We start from the raw sequence: 26,875 nt of genomic DNA on the forward strand, positions 1-26,875 counted from the left end.
TGGATTGGCCATGTTAAATTGCCCCTTAATTGGAAAAATTTTAATTTAAAAAACAATACTGGAAAACACAAGGGTCAGAAATTATAGTTGAGAGTGTAGACTGGGGTGAATGAAGAATCATGGGACCAGTCTCATTAATTTAGGGAATGGATAAAAATTGCAAACTGACAAGATCCAGTTTAGGATGACGATATGTCTTTGGTGAGGGGGAAGGGTTATGACAGGAAGGATAGGCAGCTACGATGGTGGTGAAGGGGCTGAACTCAAAATCCAATGGGGTTTCCCCGCGCCACACAGGTTCGAGCCCTCACAGTGACTGTAATTCGGAATGTTTGTTCACCTCCCCAGAAAAAACGCCGACAGGAGCATTAGTCACAATTACATTTTGTAAGACTGGAAGGATACACCATGTACATGGCCTCAGTCTTGGTGGAGGATACCTGATGCACTCCAGTGTCCATGGTTCCCAGGCGCAAGACTGCCAAAGTTGGGGAAATGGGGCCATATTTAACAAATAGGTTAATGTGACAATATATGCAGCTTGGTTATGACACATTGGGGACAGAGAAAAGTGAGTTAAGGAAGAATATGAATTGGTAAAAGAGCAGAGGAAACACTTTTCCCAGTGGCGAAGGACAATGCTAATGGTAACTTGTCGGGAGATTTTTTTTTTTTTTTTTTTTTTTTTAAATTTAGTGTACCCAATTCATTTTTTCCAATTAAGGGGCAATTTATCATGACCAATCCACCTACCCTGCATATATTTGGGATGTTGGGGCAAAACACACACAAACACGGGAGAATGTGCAAACTCCACACAGACAGTGATCGAGAGCCGGGATCGAACCTGGGATCTCAGCGCCATGAGGTAGCAATGCTAAGCACTGCGCCACCGCGTTGCTCTTTTGTAGGGAGAGGTTAAGGGGACACATTATAAAGGAGGCTAACATGGTTGAAGTCAGCCGATTAAGCATAGTACACAAGCTGCAAGACAAGGGGACTTATGATAATAGCAATGACAAACTTGAATGAACAGTGGAAAAGTGGTATGAAAGATATCCAAAAGGAGTAAAGGAGACTTAAACTACACTGCCCCACAGTAGTTTGAACTTCGAACCAACTTTAAATTCACTGTTATTGAAGGCCCCATCAAGTGGCTCACCTCAAAATCACTGCACAGCAAAGTAAGTTCTGCTTTCAGCTTCTACAAAGCACTGACTGAACTCTCAATTTCACAACGGATTCAGTTCACCGACACAGGATGCAATACAGACACACACGGCTTCCTACCACAGACCACAGGAAATAAAATTAGCTGAGGTGTAAAGAGCCTAATAAACTGATGCACAGTGGCAGGCTAAAACTGTGGACATGTATTTCACCTAGCGTTAAATTAATAAATTATTGCCCATGTCAAAGCCCCAGAAAAATAACAGTTAACACTTCAAATCAAGTAGGTAATGATTGAATCAGAAGGAACTATTAAAACACCCATTATTCTTCAGATTCAAATGCTGTCAAGTGCGAAACACATTTCTTCAGACAGAATAGATGAAAACAGGAATTCTAGCTTCTACACATCAGCAGGATTCCACAGAAAATCTGTATCACCAAAATGATAATTGTCAGAACTGCCCAAGACAAACAATTTACTGTGGATGTTGGAATCTAAAATATAAACAGAAAAGGCTACTCAGCATGTCTGGCAGCATCTATGGAAAATTAGAGTTAACATTTTGGGTCGATGACCCTTCATCAGAATGGACGAAAGATCAACCTGAAACATCACCTTTGTTTTTCTCTCACCACAGATGCTGCCAGACCCCCAGAGTATTTTAGCATTGTTTTTATTGCAGAAGACAGATTGTATCTGGGTTTTTTTTCTATGATTTATGTTGGCACATAGTTCCACAGGTGTTTGGAACTCTGGCACCTTACAAAAGCAACCATTCTTGCAAGTCCAGACAGGAAGTATTGGCAGCCTTTCAACTGTCGGAGAATCACAGCCAAGACCACCTCTTTCCTTTCCCAACATCAATTTGCATCTATCAGCAGACATTACTTGTCAATTAAAGGTAAAGGACGACCATACGCTGCTTTCTCCTTTAATGGAGAGAGCTGACTGGTGGTGATTTAACCAGAGGATCACCACACTTCAGGCAAGGGGCAAGATTGAGAAGGCAGGCCATTATGAATAACTTGTCAATTACAGTCTTCCTTAAAACAGAGGCACGGTCAACTGTGGTGCGCCAAGTGCTTTCCCCAAGATAAGCTAACTCCACATATATAGATCAGGAATTGAAGTGATCTTTCTGTTTAGCAGTGCTCAGTAAACTCCAAAAGGTAACATCATTTCAAAGAATCCACACTTGTGAAATTAAGATGCACTTTAAAAAGCTGCTAATAACCTGAATGTATATGCTACTTGAGCACAATGCTTCTATTGCTTGCTACTTACAACATGCCCCTTGTGACAAAGACATACATCCAATAGGACGATGATTCATCTTGGTTCAGCGTCACACTAAACTGACTGCAACATTAAATTAAAGCAATTAAAACACAAAGGTTAGACCAAAAGACAGGTTTCAGGACCTTTTCTTTAAAGATCAAGCAACGATGCAAAGTATACTTTCGCATTTGAGATTTTACAAACATCTCAAATCAATTCAGGATTTAATTTCATGTTAAATACTAAACTACCATTCACAAAAAACTATTAGACCACTGTAACTTAAATCTTTAGCATTCCATCGGGTGGAATGGTTAGCACTGCTGCCTCAGCGCCAGGAACCCGGGTTCAATTTTAATCTTGGGTAACTGTCTGTGCGGAGTTTACATATTCTGTGTCTGTGTGGGGTTCCTCCGGTTGCGCCGGATTCCTCCCACAGTCTAAAGATGTGAAGGTTAGGTGGATTGGCTATGATAAATTGTCCCATAGTGTTGAGGGTTAGATGAGGCTATGGTGTTACAGGGATATGGCAGGGGAGTGGGCCTAGGTAGGGTGCTCTTTCTGAGGGTCAGTGCAGATTCGATGGGCCGAATGGCCTCCTTTTGCACTGTAGGAATTATATGATTCCCTATGCTCCCTTCCCCCGCCACAGCCTGCATACAACTGGCTTAAAATCTCATAGAATTTAGTGCAGGCCATTCGGCCCATCGAGTCTGCACCGGCTCTTTGAAAGAGCACCCTACCCTAAGCCCACATCTCCACTCTATCCCCATAACCCAGTAACCCCACCCAACACTAAGGGCAATTTAGCATGACCAATTCACCTAACCTGCACATCTTTGGACTGTGGGAGGAAATTGGAGTACCCGGAGGAAACCCACGGACACACGGGGAGAACATGCAGACTCCGCACAGACAGTGAACCAAGCCGGGAATCGAACCTGGGACGCTGGAGCTGTGAAGCAATTGTGCTAACCACCATGATACCCTAAAATTGCCACCCATACAAGAAAAAGTTTGAAATTACTTACAATTCTGCAAGTACAAGGATCGAGTTCTTCAGGAATGAGACTGTTGCTTCTCTGTTTATGGTTATATATACAGAACTAAATTTCAACATCGCTGATCATGCTGGCCTCAATATTACAATGATTTCTATAATAGCACTTTTAACATAGTGAAACATCCCAAGGGACTTCACAGGAGTTATAAAAAAAATCTGGCACCAAGTCACAGACTAGGACAGATGACCAAGTACATGGTCGAAATGTTGAGGAGTGACTTAAAGATGGTAAGGGAGTAAGAGGAGCTTGGGGAAGGAATATCAACAAGGCCATGGCAGCTGAAGTCATGACCCATAATAGTGAAGCAATTAAAACTGGGGGTGCTCAACAGGTCAAAAATGAAGCACAGGGGAGATGGTATTGAGGCTGTGGTAGGATATGAAAGCAGGTAAGTTCTAAAATCAAGCCAATGTAAGTCAGCATGCACAGGGGTAATGGCTGAATGGAGCTTTTAAGTTCAGACACAGGCAGAGCTTTGTAGAACTTGGGAGGTCAGTCAGGAATTCCACTGGAACAGTCAAGTTTATAGGGAAGACGTGGCTATGGGTTTCAGTAGATTAGCCGAAGCACTGGTGGAGTTGGCAATATTACAGAAGTGAAAATAGCTGGTTATTGTGACAATATGGATATGTGGCAGGAAGATGTGAGGTTAAATGGAAGACCAAGTTTGTAAACAGTCTGGTTTGGCCTCACATAGTTGCCAGGTAGGATATTATTGGCAGCGAGGGAATATGGTAGTGTCTGAAAACAATAGTTTTAGTCTTCCTAACATTTAGGTATGAGGAGATTTCTGCTCATCTGACACTGGACATGCACTCTGACAATTTAAAGACAGTGGAGGGGCTGAGGGGTGGTGACGAGGAAGGCACAGTTGGGTGTCATCAGTATACATGTGGAAGCTGATGCTAAGTTTTTGGATGATTTCACCGGTGGAATTACTACATCACAGGAACATAGGATATACCAGCTATATTCCACCATCTCTGCTAATAAAGCCAGCAGCCCTCATCCATCATCTCTCTGGGATATTTCACTCCACTTAATTTTTTTTTTAAAGACAGTGGTCAGGTTTCACTTTGAGCAGTTGTGAACACTGCTGCACAAAATCTCTCCACACCCGTATGAGTCACTCTTCTCAAGACCAATTTACAGATTCAATTTGAAGATCTCGTCACTCGCTCGTCAATTGTTGGTCAACCATTTTAAATCACTGCCTATTTAGCAGACCTTAGTCATAGCTGCACGAAGGAGTAGGAGTTGCGTATTCAAATTAGATTAAAAAGATGAAAAGCTTATTGCTTCCAAAATAAACTCCCAGCTAAAATTATACCTTATTGAAGAATATGTTAAACACTGTTCTAGTACCTTAAGCTTCACCAAGAGCAAACAAAATTACTACAGTATGGAGTTAACTTTGCCAAGTATTTGCTACAAATACTCCCCTTTCTGCACGGAATCAAAAATGCTTTGAAAGTTGGTAATTCACCTTCTAGGCTAACAAAAAGGAAATGGCACAAGAATTACAAGCACAATAGTCTCAGGCCCAGATTAGTCATCTTCCTCAGGAAAGGAGGGAGAAGACAGGAGCTCCTGAGTTACACGTCCACTCAATTTCCTGAAAGAATCAGACACAGACAAGTACCAGCAGCAGGACTATACATCAGTGCCAGCCAGAATAGAGTATTAGTACAATTGATAATATCCCCTTCACATGACAACACTGCTGCCAAGATGGGTAAACCAATAAATATATATATACACACACACACACACACACACACACACACACACACACACACAGTATATAACAGTAAAGCACAACTTACCCAATAACAGGTTTTTCTACACATCAGCTCGGTTCATGAATACATCTCCAGAATCTTGCTACCAGTCAAAATGCTACCGTAGCAATAAATGAAAATCCAGACTAATGTAGGCTGTACTTCTTCCAAGATTGCTGGTTGGTTAAACAAATATTCCAAAGCCATTTCAAAAAAATACTGTACAGTCCACAAATTTAGCCAACCAGGTTACAGAAAACCAATTATTCTACTGTAATTAATCTGAATTACATTACTATGCTAGCAGCTCTGCCGTGCCAAAGCAAGCCCAACTAGGGCCCCAGTGACCCAAAGATGAACTCAGACACACAAAAAAGTACCAGCTTAATTTCATTTTAGATCATTTACTTGAGAATCTTGGAAAACCTTTCATTCTAAAGGACTTCATAGTGCACTATCTATTCCAAATCCGACAAAAAAAAAAGTGCTTTACAAATAGGCCTGGCATATATTTAATCTTAGCAAACACAGCTGGACACTAATATCCATTTCAGATTTGTCAGTATGGTTTTACGAAGGCTCATTATTATTGCATTTAGGGAATAAATTTGGGATTGCAAAATTAATTGCAGCTAACTTCTGCAGTCAATGCAATAAAAACATCAATCGTCATAAAACTTAATGTGACAATTGTTACAGAAATGCTGGGTTACAAAAAGCTTTTGTTCAAATCATTGTTTACTGTACCATACCTAAAAGACTACCTATATTTTCAGATTAAAGGCATCAAATAATTTGATTCGAACTTTCAAAAAGCACTTGGTGGTCACTACTGCTTCCCAGCCATGCAATCCTTAGGTGGTGGATAGTGCAAGGACAGATGATAGGAAAATGGTTGTTGGGCAATGAGCAATATGGCTTGTCACATGACCTTGAATAGTTGAGAAATGTGTGTGTGTTGGGGGGGGGGGGGGAAAAGAGAGAGAGAGAGAGAGAGAGCCATGCTTAAAAAAGTAAAAACATAAAGCATTTGAAAAAAAGTAAATTGCATCATCCTATCGAAAAGCAATCTGCAGAAGTCTTTTCAGTTTCAAATGTGTAACAAAAACAACTCACTTATTTCAGGTGTAGGAATTTGCTAACAAGGCCACAATTACACCGTAAGACATTGCAGCCCACTGTGCGTGCATCCGGCATTCAATCATGGCTAATATCATAGAATCTTACAGTGCAGGAAGCCATTTAGTCCCAGAGGCTGCAGCGGCCCTTGCTCCGATTGAGCACCCTACCTAGGCCAATCCCCCACTTCTCGCCCCGTAACCCCACCTAAGGTTTGGGCAATTTAGCATGGCCAATTCACCTAACCTGCACATCTTTGGACTGTGGGAGGAAACCCACACAGACATGGGGAGAAAGTGCAAACTCCAGTCACCCAAGGTCAGAAACGAACCTGGCACCCTGACGCCGTGAGGCAACAGTACTAACCACTGCACCACCGTATTTCTCATCTCCATTCTCCTGCCTTCTCCCCATAACCCCTGATCCCCTTATCAATCAAGAGCAATCTTAACTAATTCAATTCGTAAAGAAAATGCAATACCGTCTGACAAGTAACATGTATTTTGAAAATGACTAAATTGATTACTCAAAACAGCCTTGCTTCTAGAAAACAATTGTCCAGTGTAGGCGGTGTCATTTAACTTAAGGCCACAGCACAATGCTACAAGCTGGTACTGTTGAATCCACATCATGCTCAACACTCAATTTAAACCTATTATGGTATGAAGGTTAAATTATGCCTCAAATAACGTGACATAGATCTGTAGAAACATTAACTGCAGATCGGATTTTCTAAAATTGACGAATAAATCTACAACTCAAAAATAAACAACCATTAAGACTGGAGTCACATTAACATGCCCTTTGTCTGAGCTAGGAATAAAAACAGCAGCATGGTGATGAGCACTGCTGCCTCACAGCGCCAGGGAGCCGGGTTCAATTCCTCTGGGCGCTCCGGTTCCCTCCCACAGTCCAGGTCAAGTTAAATTGTCCACGCTAAATTGTCCCCTTAGTGCTCAAAGGTTAGGTGGGGTTATAGGATTGCAGGGGGGGTGACCCTAGCTGGAGTGCTTTCAGACGGTCGATGCAGACTTGATGGGCCAAATGGCCTGCGTCGGCACTGTAGGAACTCTATGAAGAACGACCACAATGAAAGGAAACTGGAGTTAAAACAAAGCACTAAAGGGCAAAGAAATCTGCAAACGGATTTACTAAACTGTACAGATGGGTCCGGATTATGGTGCAAGTTTGTGAACTAAACTTCAAATTCTCATTCATTTCCTTTCTCATTCCTCAAAATTAATTACTCTATGCATCCTAGATTCTTAAATCAGGTCTCTCTATAACAGGCCAAAATGCCATTAGGGCTTTCTACTTTAAAAAGCTACTTCTTCAATGGAAGACTGTCTCCACAAGATTTCAACAATTGGAAAATTACTTCCAAACAATTTACTTCCCCTTCTGAAAACATTGTTCATACTAGACATGGTTCTTTGAACATGAGCCTCCCAGCAACTCACCATTCTTTCTTTATACATCAACCCAGAGAGCTTAGCAGTGATCCTGTCCTCTCTTCATAAACCCACACAAGCGGGCAGCACGGTGGCACAGTGGTTAGCACAGTTGCCTCAGTGCCGAGGTCCCCGGCTCTGGGTCACTGTTCGTGTGGAGTTTCCACATTCTCCCCGTGTTTGCATGCTTTTCGCCCCCACAACCCAAAGATGTGCAGGGTAGGTGGATTGGAATTAATTGGAAAAAATGAGTTGGGTTCTCTAGATTTATTTTATTTTTTAAAAAGAAAAAAATAAATAAATCCACACAAAATTCTAGCAGTAATATGAGCAGGAAAATGCAGTTGATTTTTCTGATGGGCTGGGACTGGGCTGCTGGCTGATGCCACCTAACCTCAGCACAGACCAGGAATCAAAGCTGCATGCAGTTCCACAATAAGCCCACTTCTCAAACTGAGTCATTAGCAAAACAGATCCATTATGTGCAACGGATTCAAAATAAATACCACCTTAGACACACAAACATTACAGATACCATCTCAGGTTTTTAAAATCAACCTCCTCCAGATTGGCAACCCTCCCAAGATATCTGCACTCCTCCAATTTTAGTTCTTGCACACCCCCAATTTCGATTGATCCACCTTTGGTAGCCATGTTTTCAGCTGCCTGTGCCAAGTTCCAATCACCCCTTCCTTACAGCCTCTGCTCAGTTGGGCACCCCTTTAAACCTGCCTTTGATCCAAGTTTTTGTTCAGCTGTTCCAATATCACATTATTCCGACTCAGGAGATGAGCGCCCAACCACATATCTGTACCATTACGGAGAACGCCTTCTACCACCTCTGTGACGTCACCTAACTCCACACCAACCCATCTCATCTGATCTATTCCTGCTACCTCAAGACTTAACCATTCCAAAACACTCAGCCACCTTCTACCCTCCGAATTGAGATAATCCAAAACGCTGCTGTTCAGGGCCTCCCATAATTCCCATTCATTCTTGTATTCGTTAAGCAGCGCCTCGATAGTAAAATTGTCACCTTAATTTTCAAATCACTGCCTAGCCGGATTCTCTTACAATTTCTAAACAGCCCCAGCCCTAGTATAGCAAGACCTTCAGCTGCCAAGTCCTAAACTACATTTCACTCCCAACAACCTCTCCTCAAGCCCACTTTCTTTCTTTTTTTTTAAGATGCTCTTAAAACTGGCTTCTATGACCATCTGTTTGTGATCATCTACATTATCAGCTCGTGTGGTTTGGTGTCTAAATTCTGTGCGATGTGTTCATTTTACATGAAAGATGCTATTAAATACAAGCAGTTGTGTGGCCGTATCCGACTATGCTCCTGTAAGTGCCTTGGGAAGTTTTACTATGCTAAAAGTGTTATATAAATGCCAGTAATTGTCATAAACAGCAAAATACTGTAACAACCTACAACATGCAATCTGTTACATTAGACTCTCATTCTCCTTCTCGTGCCACAGTTAATCTTGCTGGGATAACTGGATGGTTCAAAGATCTTCTGATTCTGAGATCTGGGCTTCATTGCTGACCTTGATGATATTGTCTCTTCCTCCACGTTAGGTCTCCTTATTGAGCAGGATTAATGTCCAGATCTGAGAATCTTGGTCCAAAACACAAAAAAATATTCAATGTGCCACTTACTGCAAGTCAGGCATAGCCAGAGATAGCAGGAAATACAATGGTTGTGCACTAGGAAAGCTATTCTGAAGGCAGAGCTACCTTTACACTGCATCTGCCAGGTTAGAGCTAATCTGGAACTGCTCAATGGCATACGGAATTCTCAAAGCATAAACATGCGACGCGGCAATCCCAGGGGCAACATCCCTGATCTTGGACACAATTTTTTTTTTTTTTTTTTTTTTTTTAAACTGCTTACCCCCTCAGTTGACCTTTAGCACAAAAAAATAATCTAACATGTTCTAACATGGTCGGTTATAGTTATTAAAAATTAGCATTGGAACCAGTCACCACCCATAAATTAGTCTGCCCACAGAACACGTCATGCTAGATGAACCACAAATTGATTCCCAAGAAACTTTGCAATACATTTCTGCAGGTTCAGACAGAGTGAGTTTAACCTTAACCAGAAGTACTGACAATGTCTGTGCGGAGTCTGCACGTTCTCCCCGTGTCTGCATGGTTTTCCTCCGGGTGCTCCAGTTTCCTCCCACCGTCCAAAAATGTGCAGGTTAGGTGAATTGGACATGATAAATTGCCCATAGTGACCAAAAAGGTTAGGAGGGGTTAATGGGTTACAAGAATAGGGTGGAAGTGAGGGCTTAAGTGGGTCAGTGCAGACTTGATGGGCCGAATGGCCTCCTTCTGCACTGTGTTCTATGAAGATGGTACAAAACATATCAGGCATATTTGAGAAGCCAAATTGAACAGAGGCATGGCCTGCAATTATGAGATATTTACAGCTTTACTGGGGGAGAAATCTCAATCATTATCTTTGGTTGAGTTAACGCTTGACGGCAGAGTTTTATAGGACAAGATAAATGTTTCCTCTCCATCTCTAGCCCACTTGTTCACCTCTGGCGCCCTTACTCACAGAAATCACAGAAAGATACCAACAGGCCAATGTTTCTTCAAAAGGGAGAATATAACATATCAGTCAACAACTGGTTTCAGAGTGATAGAATCATAGCACAGAAATGTCCAACCTCCTGTTGAGGCATATATATGGCCTTTGTATTCCAGACAATATTTAAACAATTACTTTCTAGCTGTCCTAATTGAATTTTGAGGATGTGAACATTTAGAAAGGACATATTTTCAGTTCAATGTCTTTAGCTTCAAAAATCAGAACTAAGCCATAACATTGTCAAGAAATTAATGGAAACTTCAAATTAAGCTCTGCAGTCATTGATGCTCTACACCTATGGAGCCAACTAAGACAAAAGCTTGGACATCCACCATGGAGGATCCTGTGCCAGCCAATGAATGGTACAGGAGAGAATTTTTACAAGTACAGATAGAGTCATCATTTTAATACATTTATCCGCCATTTAACAAAGCTAGCTCATACACAATGAGCCAAGTGGTAGATTTCTCTGCAGTCATTCAATGAAATAAACCACATCTGTTTTGAAGAGCACTTTCATTAATAACGTTTGAGCTTCTGGGCATTTAGTGAACAGTATTTTTGTTGTTCTTGAGCAAAACAGGTAACTTTCCAATGACCCAGGGCAGCACGGTGGCGCAGTAGGTTAGCCTTGTTGCCTCATGGCGCCGAGGTCCCAGGTTCGATCCTGGCTCTGGGTCACTGTCAGTGTGGAGTTTTCACATTCTTCCCGTGTTTGCGTGGGTTTCACCCCCACAACCCAAAAGATGTGCAGGCTAGGTGGATTGGCCATGCAAAATTGTCCCTTAATTGAAAAAAAAAATGAATTGGGCACTCAATTCTTTTTTAAAATACTTTCCAATGATTCCCTCGGCAACACCAAGTCAGCCAGCAACAACAACCTGATTTAACACGACTGAATTTTCAGTCTTCAAAGTTATTTGTCTCCCCCCACCCCATTAAATTCTAATGTAATACAAAAATAAAAGGGTTTGGTACCTGACTACACCATTTTCCAAGGCTAGTTGTCATTACTCCTTCGTACATATGGAATTCATTTGACAAACTTCAAAGAACCAGCAGTCTCCACACACCTCACCCCAACTGCTCTACAGCTACATTCTTTCCAATATGCCATACTGATCACATTTCTAGAACCACAACTTTAAAGACACTCTTTTGCTGGTGTTGGCACGAGTTTAAAAATTCTTCAATATAAAGTAGGCATTGTACAGACCAACTTTTTATACATTGCAAAGCAGGGAACCATTATTAAAATGAACTATGAAGGCCAGTCATGGATGAATTTGAAATCTATTTAAAAACCCTACTGTAAGAGAGCCAGGGTTGCAAATCTCTTTTTAAATGCTGGAAAATCTCATCAGCAAACACTGGACCACTGTACTTGAATGCTATTATTTTATTACAATGCTACATTCCCAATTGCTCAACTGACAGAAATTGTGCATAAGGGTTGAAATCAATCCTGAATTCTTGCAGTTTCTCCATCATTATCAGGGGACAGAAAGGGGAACGCAGCAAAGGGTCAAAAACTCAAGTTTACACCACAAACTCCAAATTGCTGCTCCATGCACAAGCAAAATATTCAGCCATCCTGTTCACACCACACAATATTCCTGAAAACTAACCCATTTGGACTCAATTTGTTCAAGTAATTAATTCTGACAGATATATAAACATCATAAACACCTCTTTTATACTTAGCAGATAAAGATCAACTGTAAATGGCTAGAACTATTGGTTCAGCATCTTTCAATGGGGAAATGGATATTTTAGGTACGTTCACTTAGAATGATGGCAACGGCCTTTTCTTACGCTTTCCTCCAATGCTCAAAGACAGGCTGTGTAGTTAAAAGTAATTCAGCATTCCATTTGATGAAATACGCCAATCCTCAACCCAATAATTCTGATTTGTCAAAACATTCCACCACTGTCAACACGTTTCTACACCCCATTAAGAAGGGGGAAACCAGAAGGGGTTATACAAAGCAAGTAACACGCAACCTCTCTGCAAACTGTTTACACTCCATTGTCCAAAAACAGAACCCCACTTAAAACTCTCTCAGAACCACCAGACAACTGTTAGCCATTTATGTTGGCACAGGCAAGATCAAATTCTACTTTCACATTTTCCAACAAATACACTGGCTCATTTAAAGATTGGCTGCAAAGCATTTGGAACATCACAAGAAATTTAAACGGTGCTATACAAACAGGAAACGAAATAGTGAAAATACTCAACATCTGTACAGAGAAAAGACAGGCTTGTGTTTTAGACTTGGGGTCAAAAGTTAGGAACATAAGGATCCAAAGTTAAAGCATTAACTTGTCGGTTCTCTCCACAACTTTTTTTGCTTTTAACACAAATGCAAATTGCTTTGTACTTTATGTAGGCAAACATGGCATTCAGTAGACATGCAACAAGATTCTAGACAGTAATTGAATGTTTGGTTGCGGGAACATTGACTTAGGATCTACCATGCGACTCAACCATAGAAACAGGCAAGTTGGCATTATTTTAACATTTCTTCCAAAGAAAAATGTAGTCGGTACGTGCAACACCGACGTCTCAGTCTCGATCATGCATTTTCCATTTAGATTCTGAAGAGCACCATTAAGATGGACAAACCATTTAGACCAAGCAAATGTAACATTAATTTCCATCTTCAAATCTGGTTAAAAGCTTCCCCAACAGGGAACTAACGGTTGACTGGACATTTTACTAAATGTGGTTTGCTTCATTCTGACTAAATAAATCCACACAAATAGGCCCATCCGACACCCCAGGTTAGAAACTTTTTACAATAAAGTAAAAACAACTTATTTGGATTACAGTCTCAATGTCCGGTCAGGTTGAGGAATTGAATGGCAGATACACATATGCACAAGATTTTTTTCTCAACTCCCTTCCACTCCTAGCCACCCTTCCCCAAAGCCATTTGCCAGCTGAAACCGAGTAAAAGGTGACTCAATTTTGTGAAATCAGGCATGGTTAATCACTAACTGAATTCCAGTAAACCAACATTTTCTCTGCATTAACAGAGCTCTGGCAAGCTTTGTGTTTGAGGAAAAACCTGCAAAAAACTTGACATTGTGCTACAAAGCAAGCAGTAAGGCCAGTGAAGAACGTAGTCAAGATATATGTATATGCCATAACAAATGCTCACATCCTGGAGGAAAATGTATCACAAGGTACAAAGGCACATTGATCAAAAGGATTCCATTTTACACTCAATAGCTTTGTTCAGCAGCGTAAGAACTCTCAGGACCATTCACGAGGAAGCAGAAGTGCAGGACTCCTGCTTACTTTCCAATAAACATATGCACTGGGAGGGTCAAGCTGAACTGTCAAATCCTTCTTTGCTCCTCGTATTGTTCGGTATTAGACAGTCACCCAGTACAGCATTGTACTCATTGGTGGACAACAGCCATCAAACTACAGTCCAACTTGGAGCCAGAGTGTTCAGGAAAGGAGAGATAAGGGGATAACTATCAAAATACAAAGACTAACATCTTTAAATTCCTTTATGCCATCCAAGCTACTTTGTTAGTACAGACAGAAGTCACAATAAAATGCAATTAATAAAACAGTACAAGATACACCAAAAAGAATATAATCTGCTCTGCACACCATCATCTCTTTAGGTTAAGTTCATATGCAAAGAACACTGATTATTCAAAACATACAATTCACTTTCAATAGACATCGCATGGTCATGATACTAGAGCTGACGGTAACTACTGTTTTTGGATGGCATAACTGCTCATCTATTTTTACTGGAAGCTCCATTTCATTCATGAAAATCCATGGCAACCAAACAAAATGTGGTTTTAAATTACAAGCAATGGAAGCCATGTTCAAAGTGCAACTCAGGTTAGTGACCAAATGCAGTCCTTGCAGTACAGGATTCCAATGTCCAGTTTCTCGACTTCTCATACTGGTTAAAAAAAGTAAATCAAGAGAAAAATCCAAAGGGTTTCAAACATTACAGAAACACAATTCACTAAACCACTGCAGGCACAAAACCTAGTTTAGACCAACGTACCTGAATGCACACCATCCAAAATAGGTGCTCTTTGAATTAATTAGGAGCTAAGGGTACAAACAATCACGTGTGTAATAACGTTCATCCAACTAATTTCTCAAGATTTGCAATGCCCCAAAACATAACAGTACACATTAAAAATCTATGAAATAAATTTGATTATGCATAGGCTGGTACTACACAAAATAAATCAACTACACGTTAGCACAAAGGTAGCATTCAAGAATTAAACCTATAAAGAAATGCTGGTGTAGAAACAAGAACAGAATAAAGAGTTGAGCCAAACTACTGAAAGTGAACTCCATACAAAACCATATGTAAAATACAAATGTCAAATCATGACCACTGATCTTTTGAGGCTAAAAGCACAATTAATTGTTACTATGGAATGCTGAAATTTTGAGAACTGAATTCTGAGCTGGCATCCATTTTCCAGGAAATTTGAACACAATACAGAAAGCGTATTACACTAAAAACATTGTCACTATTGCACAAGAAACAGTTGGTACAAACCATTCCACATTTTAAATTTCCACAAAGGCATAATAAACATCATTCTTTCCCTTCCATAAACTGAAAGCAAAAACAATATGCCTCAACACCCCATTTAAAGTTTATCAAATCACAAATCTCATTCTTCCACATGCCCCTCCTTGCCCAATTTCCATTTGCAACTGTAATTAATGCCTCTTAAAAAATAAGAACACAGAAGCTTGCAAACCATAGTAACACTCAGAAACATACTTATGTCCCAAGTACCATAAATTTGTAAAGTACTGACACAAAAAGACCCAAGATGTAAACATGAAGAACACTGGCTCGTTAATCACATTAAACCAAATTCCACAACCACTAACAATTTAGGGAAGACACTAAATATTAAAATTAAACACAAGAAATACCATAACTGTTGCAGTCATTTGAGCTATTCAACTTCTAGTGAGTAACCCTCGGCAAATGGCACCCTCTGAACACTAAACCGGAGACAGAAAATCCATGCATTCCCCGAGAAAGCTCAAAGAAACACTACATAACAAAAGTGATATTTTAAAAGTTGTTCTTGCTTGCATGCTGCATGCATGGATTGCGATTTGGGCCCCAAAGTGGATTTATGATTGAAGTTCTTTTTCATCAGCTCATTTGCTCCTTCCCCCTTCACAAGGTAAGCAGATAACCTCTTTACTTACCCTCAACTTAAAAACTATATACCAGCATAGCCCAAATCTCTTTTCGCCTATCACACCATTTGTCAGCGAAAATCTCTTAAACTGCAAATCCCTGACTGAGGACCCACCAGGTTCCAAGTCCTGCCCCATTTCACCACGACACAATCCCATCCAATACACCCACCTACTCACACCCCAGCAACATACTGACCCTTCCTCCCTCCAGCTTCGATTGGGATCACACCCACCCACCACTCCCCCTTACCCCAGGAAGCAACCCCCCCCCAATACACCCACCTACTCACACCCCAGCAACATACTGACCCTTCTCCCTCCAGCTTCGATTGGGATCACACCCACCCACCCCCAGATAAATACCGCGCGCCCCCCCCCCCCCCAAGTTGAGGCACCTATTCTCTACCTATCACCACAACCCTATATGGGTTAAATCTTGTCTCTCTTCTTCACTCCCAGGGTAATAAAAACTCACTTCTCCCCCAAACACCAGGGTAAATACCCTGTGGAGTTCCTCGCTCCCATGGTAAATACCCGCTGCCCCCTCCCCGTGTAAAAACAGCCCCCTCCGTGAAAACACACCCTCACCCCCTCCCCCGTGTAAACACCCCCTCCCCATGTAAACACCATCTACACAGCAACCCCATGTAAACAGTCTACCCCCTCACCGCGTAAACACCCCCCCCCGTGTAAATACACCCCTCCCCCCCCCCGTGTAAATACACCCCTCTCCCCCCCCCCCCCCCCCCTCTCCCCCGATGCCACGTTGCTCGGGGAGTTGTTCCGACTTTTTGATGTTGGATCCTGTGAGCTGGAGGCGGCTCTGGACCCCCCCCCCGGAAAGGAGGGGGGGGGGACGGACTGGGGGGGGGGGGGGGATTCAGCGCCGGGCCGGGGTGGGGGCTCCAAAGTCGGCGGCGGAGGCTCCGTCTCCTCAGCGCCTCTTGGAGGAAGGGATTTTTTTTGTGGGGGGGGGGGGGGGGGCTGCGACTTACTTTATTATTTTTTTTAAATCACTTTTTTTTTTCCACCGTCCGTCCACTGGGTCTGGCGGCGGCTCTCTCCCCCCGTCTGTCGGTCGGTGCGAGGCGCTAGCTTCCTCCCTCTCTGTCTCCGCTTCCCACCGCCGCTGCCGCCAGCCACTCCGACCAAAATGGCGCCCGGCAGCGGATCCGCCTTTTAAAGAAGCGGCGGCGGCGCGCGCGCTTGGGAGGGGTGAAGGGGGTGGGGGGGAAAACAGAGCCTGTCTCCCTCCGCCGGCGGCAAATAGTGCGCCGCTCTCCAAACCAACACCTGGCAGCAGGAAGTGGTGGAGTGGAGGGGGGGGGGGAGAAAGGGGGAAAAATACACCACCATAAAATCCCCCCCCCCACGAAACCTTTATCACACACATGCAAAAGAGCTATTTAAAGAAGAGGTTTAGCCAAGGCGGCCTGGATTTGTGTCGAGTTTAATGCGTTTTGAATCTGATGGAAGAAAATAATTTCTCATTGACCCCCCCTCGACGCACAATGGTTTCTCCCGTCCTGCTTGCCCCAGGCCCGGAACTTCGCGGAGGGATACAGCCTGGGTGCCGCGGCCACAACACCTTCAGCAGAGCAACTTTGCAACTCCAGCCCATATGGTACAGACATTCCCTTTCGTTCGCTGCATCCTCTTTATTTTAATTTTTGTCTTTCTTGTCCCTGCTCTGTCTGCACCCACTACACAATGTGTGTTTTTAAAATAAAGCATTGCACGTCCACCCCTCCCTCCCTTCCCCTCTTTTTGCACCCAAAAAAAGTTTCATGGAGTTCGCAAAGTAAACACCAAACTTCAAAGCCTCCTGCAAACACAAAGGAGTTGCGCAAAAAAAAAAGGAAAATAGAAACTAGCACCATTTTTGCTTTGGGGGATGGACAAGTTTCTGGGGTTATTGAATTTTCAATGTGAAACACAAAAAACCATTGTCCAGAGTTGCATTTTTTTGCAACAAGAAAAAAGTTTAAGCACTTAAATTCGCGGAAACGAACATGGACAAAAGTTCATTTCTAGGCATCCTGCACAAAGGAAGAATGCTGCAACAGAAATGGAAACTTGTTTCCAGTGTGCAAAAATATACTTGGGAAGTCGCAGCCTGGTTTGATTAATGAAAACAAAACCGATTTTTTTAAAATAAAGAGTAGAACAATGTGATCCTTTATTTACCAATTTAATTTTCGACTCCCAGTACTTCCCACATGGGCTGTCTGGTTCAGATTGATAAGGAAACAAAACTACAGACATGGCGAGTTACGCTCTGAGGCACTCCACAGTACGGAGTTTAATAAAATTAGCTTTGAGCTGTGCAAAAAATATTACTTCAATTTAAAATAACCACACACCCTGAAATGGCCCCGCATAAAATATTTAAACTCTGAATTGTCCAAGGTTTTTAATCATTTAACATGTATGAAAATGACTTCTTGTGGGTTATTAGTGAAAAGTGTTATATGAAAATTATGCTTCATTTATATTTCTGAATTACATATTCAGAGGCAAGCATAAATAATGCCGGCATTCAGGTCCTGTGGACATCCAAAACAATTCCTTCTGAAGTCTTGGTCCAGGTTGTGTTGTCGCAAACGTGGCAGCAAATTTTCCCACAGCAAACTCCCTCAAACAATTCCACTTCTGATTAAATTGTAAAAGTCGTTAAAATATATTAGCCGGGTGGAGGAAAGAAATTGTCTCTGTCAAAACAATTGTCAAAGTCGTAAGAGGTCAATTTGAAGAGTTTGAGAACAAACTTGTAAACTGGTACCTAGAAGTGTGGCAGAAGGTGAACAAAAATAAACCCACCTGATTGTCGACAATATAGCAATCAAAATTATGTGACATAGATTAGCTAGCCAATATTGAACTGTATATCCAGCTTCCTCACATCTAAAATGTAACTGCATATTTGAATAATACATTATTCTCTTCATCAACTATGCCTTGATTTCAAATATGGAAACCTAGAATATTCTCCACCATGTATCTTTGTAATAATAATAATCTTTATTAGTGTCACAAGTCAGCTTACACAAACACTGCAATTAAATTACTGTGAAAATCCCCTCGTCGCCACACTCCGGCACCTGTACGGGTACACTGAGGGAGAATTCAGAATGTCCAATTCACCTAACATACATGCCTTTTGGGACTTTGTGGGAGGAATCCCACGCAGACACGGGGAGAACGTGCAGACTCCGCACAGACAGTGGCCCAAGCCGGGAATCGAACCTGGGACCCTGGCGCTGTGAAGCAACAGTGCTAAACACTGTGCTACTGTGCCGCCCAACAGCTGACTGCAAACATATTACGTTAATTTAAAATAACCACACCGACCCGAAATGGCCCATAGCTGGTGCTGAATAGCCAGCGAAAGGTCATAGGGCAGTAGTTCAACTTTGAGGTGAAGTTATAGGAGTAATTGCATGATCCTGTTCTCCCCAGCAACACATTGCACGTGAAGGGTGTATGAGGCAGAGACAAGGATCTCTGTACCGTGTTCCCATCAAATGCTGCTTCCCATTGGGAGAGTGAGATCGTGACATAACATTTCGTAAGCAATCAAAATTAACCTCAACTTGTTGGTACCCAATTAGGTGAGATGACATTCTGGAATCCACTTATTTATCGTACTTCGTTCTGGCAGTTTGTTTTTTTACAAAATTACCCAATTCTTGTTTTCCAATTAAGGGGCAATTTAGTGTGGCCGATTCACCTACCCTGCACATCTTTTTGGGTTGTGGGGCTGCGACCCACAGAGACATGGGGTAAATGTGCAAACTCCACACAGACAGTGACCCGGGGCCAGGATGGAACCCAGGTCCTCAGCGCCGTGAGGCAGAAGTGCGGACCACTGCGCCCCCGTGCCGCCCTTTCTTTGGCAGTTTAATTCTTGTTATCACATTCTTGTCGTTCACCCCCTTTCCCCTATTACTCTCAGAAAAAGACACTTATTCTGGCTGTGCTCATTATCTGTTTGTTGGCCATTGCCAAAACCACCCTTTGTCTGTGTGCCCATTAAGAACTGTGTGATAGTAGAGCAATGTAACTAGCTCTCTGACATCTCATTTCAAAGGAAAATGTTTGGATCTTGCTTGGCACCACCCAATGGAAGCATTGTTAAGATCTGCAACTCAACATGTAGGATACTACAAAGTAAATCCATACCCTACCATTTCAAGACAGAGTGCTTCTGACCACTTGTACTTGATATTTTCCGTACATAAACATGCATTTAATTTTTTCATTGCAGGTACCTGGCTAGAAATGTTGCGTTGGTGCCCAATGACATAGCATCCATCGACATTCTGGCCTTCTGAGCATTCACGATTTATTCAATCCACAATGGATGGCCATGCCTTCAGCTGCCTGGGCCCCAGGCTCTGCAATTCCTTCCCGAAATCACTCTGCCTCTTTTCCTCTCTTTAAGCCACTCCTTCAAACCTACCTTTTTGACAAGGTTTCTGTCAACTGGCCTAATATCCACATGCATGCATTTTGTTCCATAGTGTTCCTGGAAAACACCTTGAGATGTTTTACTGCTTTAAAGACGTTGTGCAAATACAAGTTGTTGTTGTTGCTAAGAAATGACTTTGAATGGTGATCCAATGTCTCGAAGGACCAATATATGAAATTGCTTCCAACCGTAGAACTGTCCTTTCGTGGAAGTCACAATGTACAAAACATTTCTTCTGAACATTGTTACGACACCCTGGGCTAGTACGCGGTCAATTCCAGGCCCCCTTGACCAGGAGTCGCTACACATTGAATTAACAAATAATTCTTAGAAAAATACCCAAAGGTTTTGGCTCTTGGCGGCCCAATAATTACAGTCACCAGATTTGTAAATGTAAACGCAATTATATTTTATTTATATCAAGAACTATAATGGAATATGCAGCAAATATAACTGGTTAACTATCATCTAATTCCTAATCCCAACTTTAATTTCTTCCCACCCTATACACACACACACACACACACACACACAAGACAGACAAACACTGAGGGGAGGGGAGAGGGTGTAAAAAAATGACAAGTAAAAGTAAAAGATAAGAGTCTTTGTTTCAGATGGTTGTTTCAAGCACACTGTCCTTTCAGGTCGAGGTTTCTGTTTTCCAGTCCGTAATTGTTTTCACTGAGGATCTCTGCAGTTTCAGAAATACAGCAGCCTTTCTTGAGAAAGCACTAGAGAGAGAGAGTAGGTCCTTCCTCCTGAGTGTCCAGGATTCAAACTCTGCTTTTCTTATTCTCTAGAAATCATCCCACTCTGGCAGGATCCAATCACCACCTGTGACCAGGCAGAATAAGGCCTCTTGGCCAAATCATTGGTCGCCAGCCGACCAATCGAACCGAGTCTCACCTCACCTCACTGGCCGGGTGCCGAAAAGCCTGGGTTTTTCTGACCAAAGCTAGCAGTGTTCTTTGTTGTAAGTGCCCCATTTCCCCTGCTCAACTTAAAGACATATGTCCATGAAGCATCCATGGATCAAAATGATAACAACAAAAGTAAAGAAAGGTGAAATAAGGGAATCAACTGAAAGGAAGGGCCCTTACAACATAAACCGTCATTCTTTAAACTTTGAACGAGGTAAGAGATTGTGATTAGGAACAAATGTATCTGGATGTCTCACACCTATGATCCTAGTGATTGCCAGGTGCCCAGAAAGACTTGGTGAGGAAATTGGACAATGGTAGCCAAAAAGGAAAATCGCAGATTCCCCGTGGTCTTCTAATGTATACTGCAGCACGGCCAGTTTTAATACTTTATTATTTCCATACATTACTCCAAATTGCAAGAGCAACATCCCCTTAATTTAAATGTTCTAACAAACATAATCAATCGAGTTTAAAACATGTGATGAGGTACTGTGTAAACGCAAATTATTTCTTCCTATTTGAAACTGAGGATATTTTTCCTCAGGATTAAGAGCGGAATGTTTTTATTACTTTCGGCTCCCCTAGAAACTCTGAAATTTCTTTGGGAGGGGGGAGGGAAGGGGGGGGGGGGGTCATTAGTCACTTGAGATTTTGTCTGTGATTATTCCTGTTAGACAATTGATAATTATCAAACTGCACATGTGTGAAGGCAGCAAATAAATCTGATTGCAGCCAAATGATTCTGCAATAAGTCTGAAGAATTAAAGCTGTGAAAGGGTAGTTATTTTCCTGCCAAGATGTCTCTACATTATGAGGGAGTTGCATCAGCTATGAAATAAACTGACATTTCTAAAATAGTCTTTCCAAGCATTCTGTTTTCTCACAGTGAGAGTATCTGAGTCAGAGTTACATAGTTTATCTGGAAATAGATTATTGATGCACTAGGAATTTCAATAGTTTGTGTCTTGACTAGGATAGGATTTAAATATAAACCAATGGAAATAAATATGTAGGCTGCACCCATATATAGAATTTTCATTGATAGAATGTGTCAGTTCCCTGGTAACATCAATGTTCAACGTCATATCATGTCATTTTCAAGTGATATAAGAAAATCCACGAGGAAGTCTTTATCATAGAATTTACAGTGCAGAAGGAGGCCATTCGGCCCATCGAGTCTGCACCGGCTCTTGGAAAGAGCACCCTACCCAAGGTCAACACCGCCACCCTATCCCCATAACCCAGTAACCCCACCCAACACTAAGGGCAATTTTGGGCACTAAGGGCAATTTATCATGGCCAATCCACCTAACCTGCACATCTTTGGACTTTAGGCGCAGGTAGGGTGGGATCTCTGTCTCTGAGCCAGAAGCTATGGGTTTGAAATGCGCCCTAGGACTTGATGGCCAAAGGGTTGAATATCAACCTGAATTACCTTCCAACAGACATGAATAGAAGGCGGTAAGAGCGGGGAGAAATTCCTGAAATGATGGAAAGAAAACTCTTGACAAGTAAACGTGCATGTTGCCACAGCAAGTTAGATACCTGGTATGGTCTGGAATACACCACAACCAAGAGAGTCTATGTTGCTGACCTTTGTTATGAAAGCAAATGCACAATTATCAATCATGTACTCATAACCTTTCACTGTAATAGCACTATCTATAACTCTTTACTACAAACAAGCTGAGTTATTTATCCCTTTCAGCACTGTTTCCTCATGGCTCCCAAGGAAAGGTTTCATTTTACATTGAAATATTGCATTATTGGGTCATATTAATTGCTTATTGAAGTCATTAATTTAGGTTGACGCATTAAGATGATTTGTATTGGAATTTATGACCTTTATTCTCAAAAAGAATTAAACACAGCGAAATTTGATTCTTGCAAAACCGATCATTCCTGTTCAAGTACAGTGAACCAAAATAATTAGGTATATGTCAATTAGGTTTTAACTTGACTTTGTACTGATGACTGAGATAATAACATATACATTTTAAAATCATTCAAGTGTTTAATTTTTTTATCACTACATTTATTAATAACTGCCGCAACAGTACATTAAATCTCCAAATTTCGGGACCGTACCTTATACTGGAATACATATTGTGTGCTTTATATAAGAGGATACTAACTGAAGCCATGTTCTTTGACATTTGTAGTGAATTTGTAAATACATTCTGTTATGATTTATCTACAGATGGCACAACAAGGAGATTTTTTTCTGAAGTTGAAAGCAATTTGTATCAGTTTGTTTCTTGTTTGCATTACAAAGACTCTCTTAATAAATATTGTTTTTTAGTATCCCTCTGCTTTAGTTAATATCAAAAACTGTATTTCTATATTAACCCGTCATTAATATTACGACCCACCCAAATTGCAATGTTAAGGGCATCTCGGAGGACACTAATATTCTTGAGTTAAATAGCTCTATTTTGAAACATCTAAAGTGATTCTTAGACCGCTGTGTTATGAATTGAACACACAAGCCGCACAAAGGAAAAGCTTACCTCTTCTGATTCTTCCTTTGCTTAATTGAACCTACATTCCTCCTTCACTTCACTGCCAAATAAAACAAGGTTCAAAGTGATTGTCAAAGGTTTGTCGCATAAATTTTCAAATTGAGAAATGCACACATTTGGAAAGACAAACAAAAGCACCTTTGTTACGTGGGGGAAGGAAACATGTGACAAATACATCTGGCCAGACCGATATTTTAAATCAAAAATAGAAAGCTTGCACCATTGAGGAGATATATGTGAAGAAGCAGTATCCTAAATGCATATGTGGAGAGATGTGTTTAACAAACATTTACAGGGAAGATAATAAACGCAAAGTACTGAAATAGGTTGACAAGGGAAAAAAGGTAAACTTAGGTATTCAAAATTCTCAGGCGGCACAATGGCACAGTGGTTAGCACTGCTGCCTCACGCAGCCGAGGACCCGGGTCCGATCCCGGCCCCGGGTCACTGTCCGTGTGGAGTTTGCACATTCTCTCCATGTCTGTGTGGGTCTCGCCCCCAAAACCCATAGATGTGCAGGCTAGGTGGATTGTCCACGCTTAATTGCCCCTCAATTGGTAAAAAAAGAATCGGGTACTCTAAATTTATTTCTTTTAAAAAGAGGAAAAATTCTCTTTGCTTTATGTGGAAGGTTGGAAAGAAAAAATGGCTGCATATGTTGCATAATTGAACTGGGTTGGACATGAATAGTTTGGGATTGCTTAACACTACTTAGGATAAAATAGGATTTTTTTCCAACTGTTTAATCCTTGAAGTGACTACTCTCACTCAGCATGGTATCATCAATTCATTGGTACACAGCGTATGCACATTATACATATTTATCTGGATACATTTGACCCGTCTGAATAGAAACCTACCCACATTCAAACAGTATATTCATAGTGCATTGATAGATATGTGCATATGCCCACCCCTACATATCCGTTAATTGCTATTGAATGACCACAACCACCATTGAACACTAATAGATTGATGACCAAACATTGTTCACAAATTGCAAGGTGACCGCAACTGAGTCAGAGTTACATCGTTTCTGCATCAACACAGTCAAATGCAAAGTTTTATATTTTTCTTCGGTCATGTATAAAGCTACCCCCGGTTGCGGTACAAAAATCTTTCATTCCCAAAAAGCATAAATTGTACTCTGACCAGGATTCTCCTTCTTCCTGTGAAAAAAAAATCCTTCGTCTCAAGCGCCGTGAGATTTTATTTATTAAGTATTTTTTAAACAAAGGCTAATGCTTTCCATTGTTTTTTCATGAGAACCCTCGGTGCATAGAAAGTCTTCGATCTGCTGGAATTTTGATCTTCGCATCAAGATTATTAATAAAATCCGCACTGCATTCTACTTAAGCCTGTTCGTGTTATTCTATGGCAACACTTCAAACATACCATTCAGTTTTTATTTTACCCCAATCAGGGTGTTGTGTGCATAAAGCAGGCTTTGTGTTTCTAGAGTTTAACATCATAATATCGAGTATTGAAAATTTACAAAGGAACAGGGTGTTTCAAAAAGTTGTGCAAAATGAAACTTGCAAATCTGAAAAGCTGCAGAGCGTTCATTGGGCACAGTACTACCCTCTATGCACAAAGAAGATGACTGTAGTAGATGACCAACGCCTTTACCAAGAGCAGCTCTGGAAAAGGCAGCATAAGCATAGATATAGCATTTAAGAACTACTTACAGGCTATTGCAAGCGATTAGGACATTGTATCCACGACATTTGAAATAAAACCAAAAAATAGCGTAACAAGTGAGTTGACAAAGCAAAATAATAAGGGGCGGGGATAGAAGTGCATCTTTGAACGAGTAACAGAAATAAAGCGGGCACCTTTCATGCTCCATTGCCTTCTAAAAACCTTATTTTTCTGAGTTGTTACTGAGTACGATGCGAAATGCGGCAATTTTAAGTTGTTAATGTCCGTCTCTTATATTTCGAAACGGTTTCGAGTCCTTAATCCTTGAAAAGATTGAAGGAATTCCACTTGCAGGCAAAGATTAGATCCACAAAGGATTCTGGGACTGCAGATGTGGACTGCGTCAAAATTTTTCAATAATAAACAGAACGAATATTTCGGATCGCGAAACGTGGGGCGGGAGGGGGGGTTAGAGAAAGAAAAGGAAAATCACCTGGAACGTTAACAGCAATCATACCGTTTACTGGCGTTGCAAAAATTCGCCGTTTTTGTTTTTTCTTGTCAGGTTGATCCAAATTTAAATCTCACTTACATATCCAGAGCACGCAGTTGCATGAAATCGATAATTTTTGATCTCTGGTCAGCTGGCGACATGGTGAGCTATTGCAAGGACTGCAAGCAGTAGACACGGTCTTGTCAATCACAAAATGTATCTTTGAACAGCGAAGGTGCCCAGCATTTTCTCGAGCAAAGTGAAAGAGTAATAGATGCGTATTTATAAAATCCCCGGCAATGGAAATGTGCGATTCATTCATCGATTCAAATTATAATACTTTCATACCCAGAGAACGCCTGATCTGAATATAATCACATCTCACTGGGTGTGTGGCTCCTATATAGAGAAATTACGCAGAGGGCAAGTTCTTAAGAACATCCCTGCTGTGCAGAGTGAAAACCATGAACAAATGAAAGACAGAATTCATCTGTGTATATGTATTATCGACAATGCAAACCTAACCTTGTATGCCTTTTTCCATTATATTGTGAAAACTGAACCATTCTTTCTCCAATCGCACCCCCGCCCCCCCCCAAACCTTCGCCATCTTCCCTCTGCGCATATTAGAATAACATTCGCTCGTATAAACTCAACCTGCGCCATCTTTGTTTGAATGTTCTTTTACCCTCACTGTTGAAATCAGCAAGAGACAACACAAATATCGAATAAAGAGAGGGATTTAAACGCTGGGCCACTTCACTGCCGGCCTCTTTGAGTGAACACGTTTATTTGTGTGCGTGCCCACATAAAATGAAACAAAAGGAACAAAAAGAAAATAAAACACTACAAATTTATCCTCTGGAATATATAACCTGGTGCAGACAATGCAGATTATTACCGGTATGTGCTTGTTAGAGAGTGGGCAAACCAGCAGCTGCAGTCCAGATAGGAGTAATTAAAGTGGTAAAATATAAATTAATTTGTTGCTCTTTGAACTTCATATCCCGATTCTTACTTGTGACGAAATATCATCGTAGTTTTATTCATGAAATGCCGCAGCCAAATTTACAGTTTGCTGTCTTATTTTGAGTTAGTTACAGTGCAGTAGTGCAATAGCTGA

At 41.3% G+C, this 26,875-nt stretch overlaps 1 protein-coding gene and 1 long non-coding RNA gene across 2 annotated transcripts in view; both read right to left on the reverse strand.

Annotated features, from left to right (window-relative positions):
- ctnnb1 (catenin (cadherin-associated protein), beta 1) overlaps positions 1 to 16,863 on the reverse strand; it is a 39,022-nt gene extending 22,159 nt beyond the window's left edge. Inside the window, exon 1 of the mRNA XM_072510065.1 lies at positions 16,698 to 16,863. The gene's annotated coding sequence lies outside the window, so the exon portion shown is untranslated. The remainder of the gene's footprint in view (positions 1 to 16,697) is intronic.
- A 1,050-nt stretch (positions 16,864 to 17,913) lies between these two features.
- Positions 17,914 to 26,192, reverse strand: LOC140425590 (uncharacterized). Its single transcript, XR_011947900.1, has 4 exons — positions 25,753 to 26,192; positions 23,607 to 23,658; positions 19,974 to 20,230; positions 17,914 to 18,413 (listed from the first exon to the last, which is right to left on the reverse strand). It is a non-coding gene; the product is annotated as an uncharacterized lncRNA (long non-coding RNA).
- Positions 26,193 to 26,875: the final 683 nt, after the last annotated feature.

The sequence above is a fragment of the Scyliorhinus torazame genome, chromosome 6 (genome assembly GCF_047496885.1).
Source record: "Scyliorhinus torazame isolate Kashiwa2021f chromosome 6, sScyTor2.1, whole genome shotgun sequence".
Lineage (NCBI taxonomy): Eukaryota > Metazoa > Chordata > Chondrichthyes > Carcharhiniformes > Scyliorhinidae > Scyliorhinus > Scyliorhinus torazame.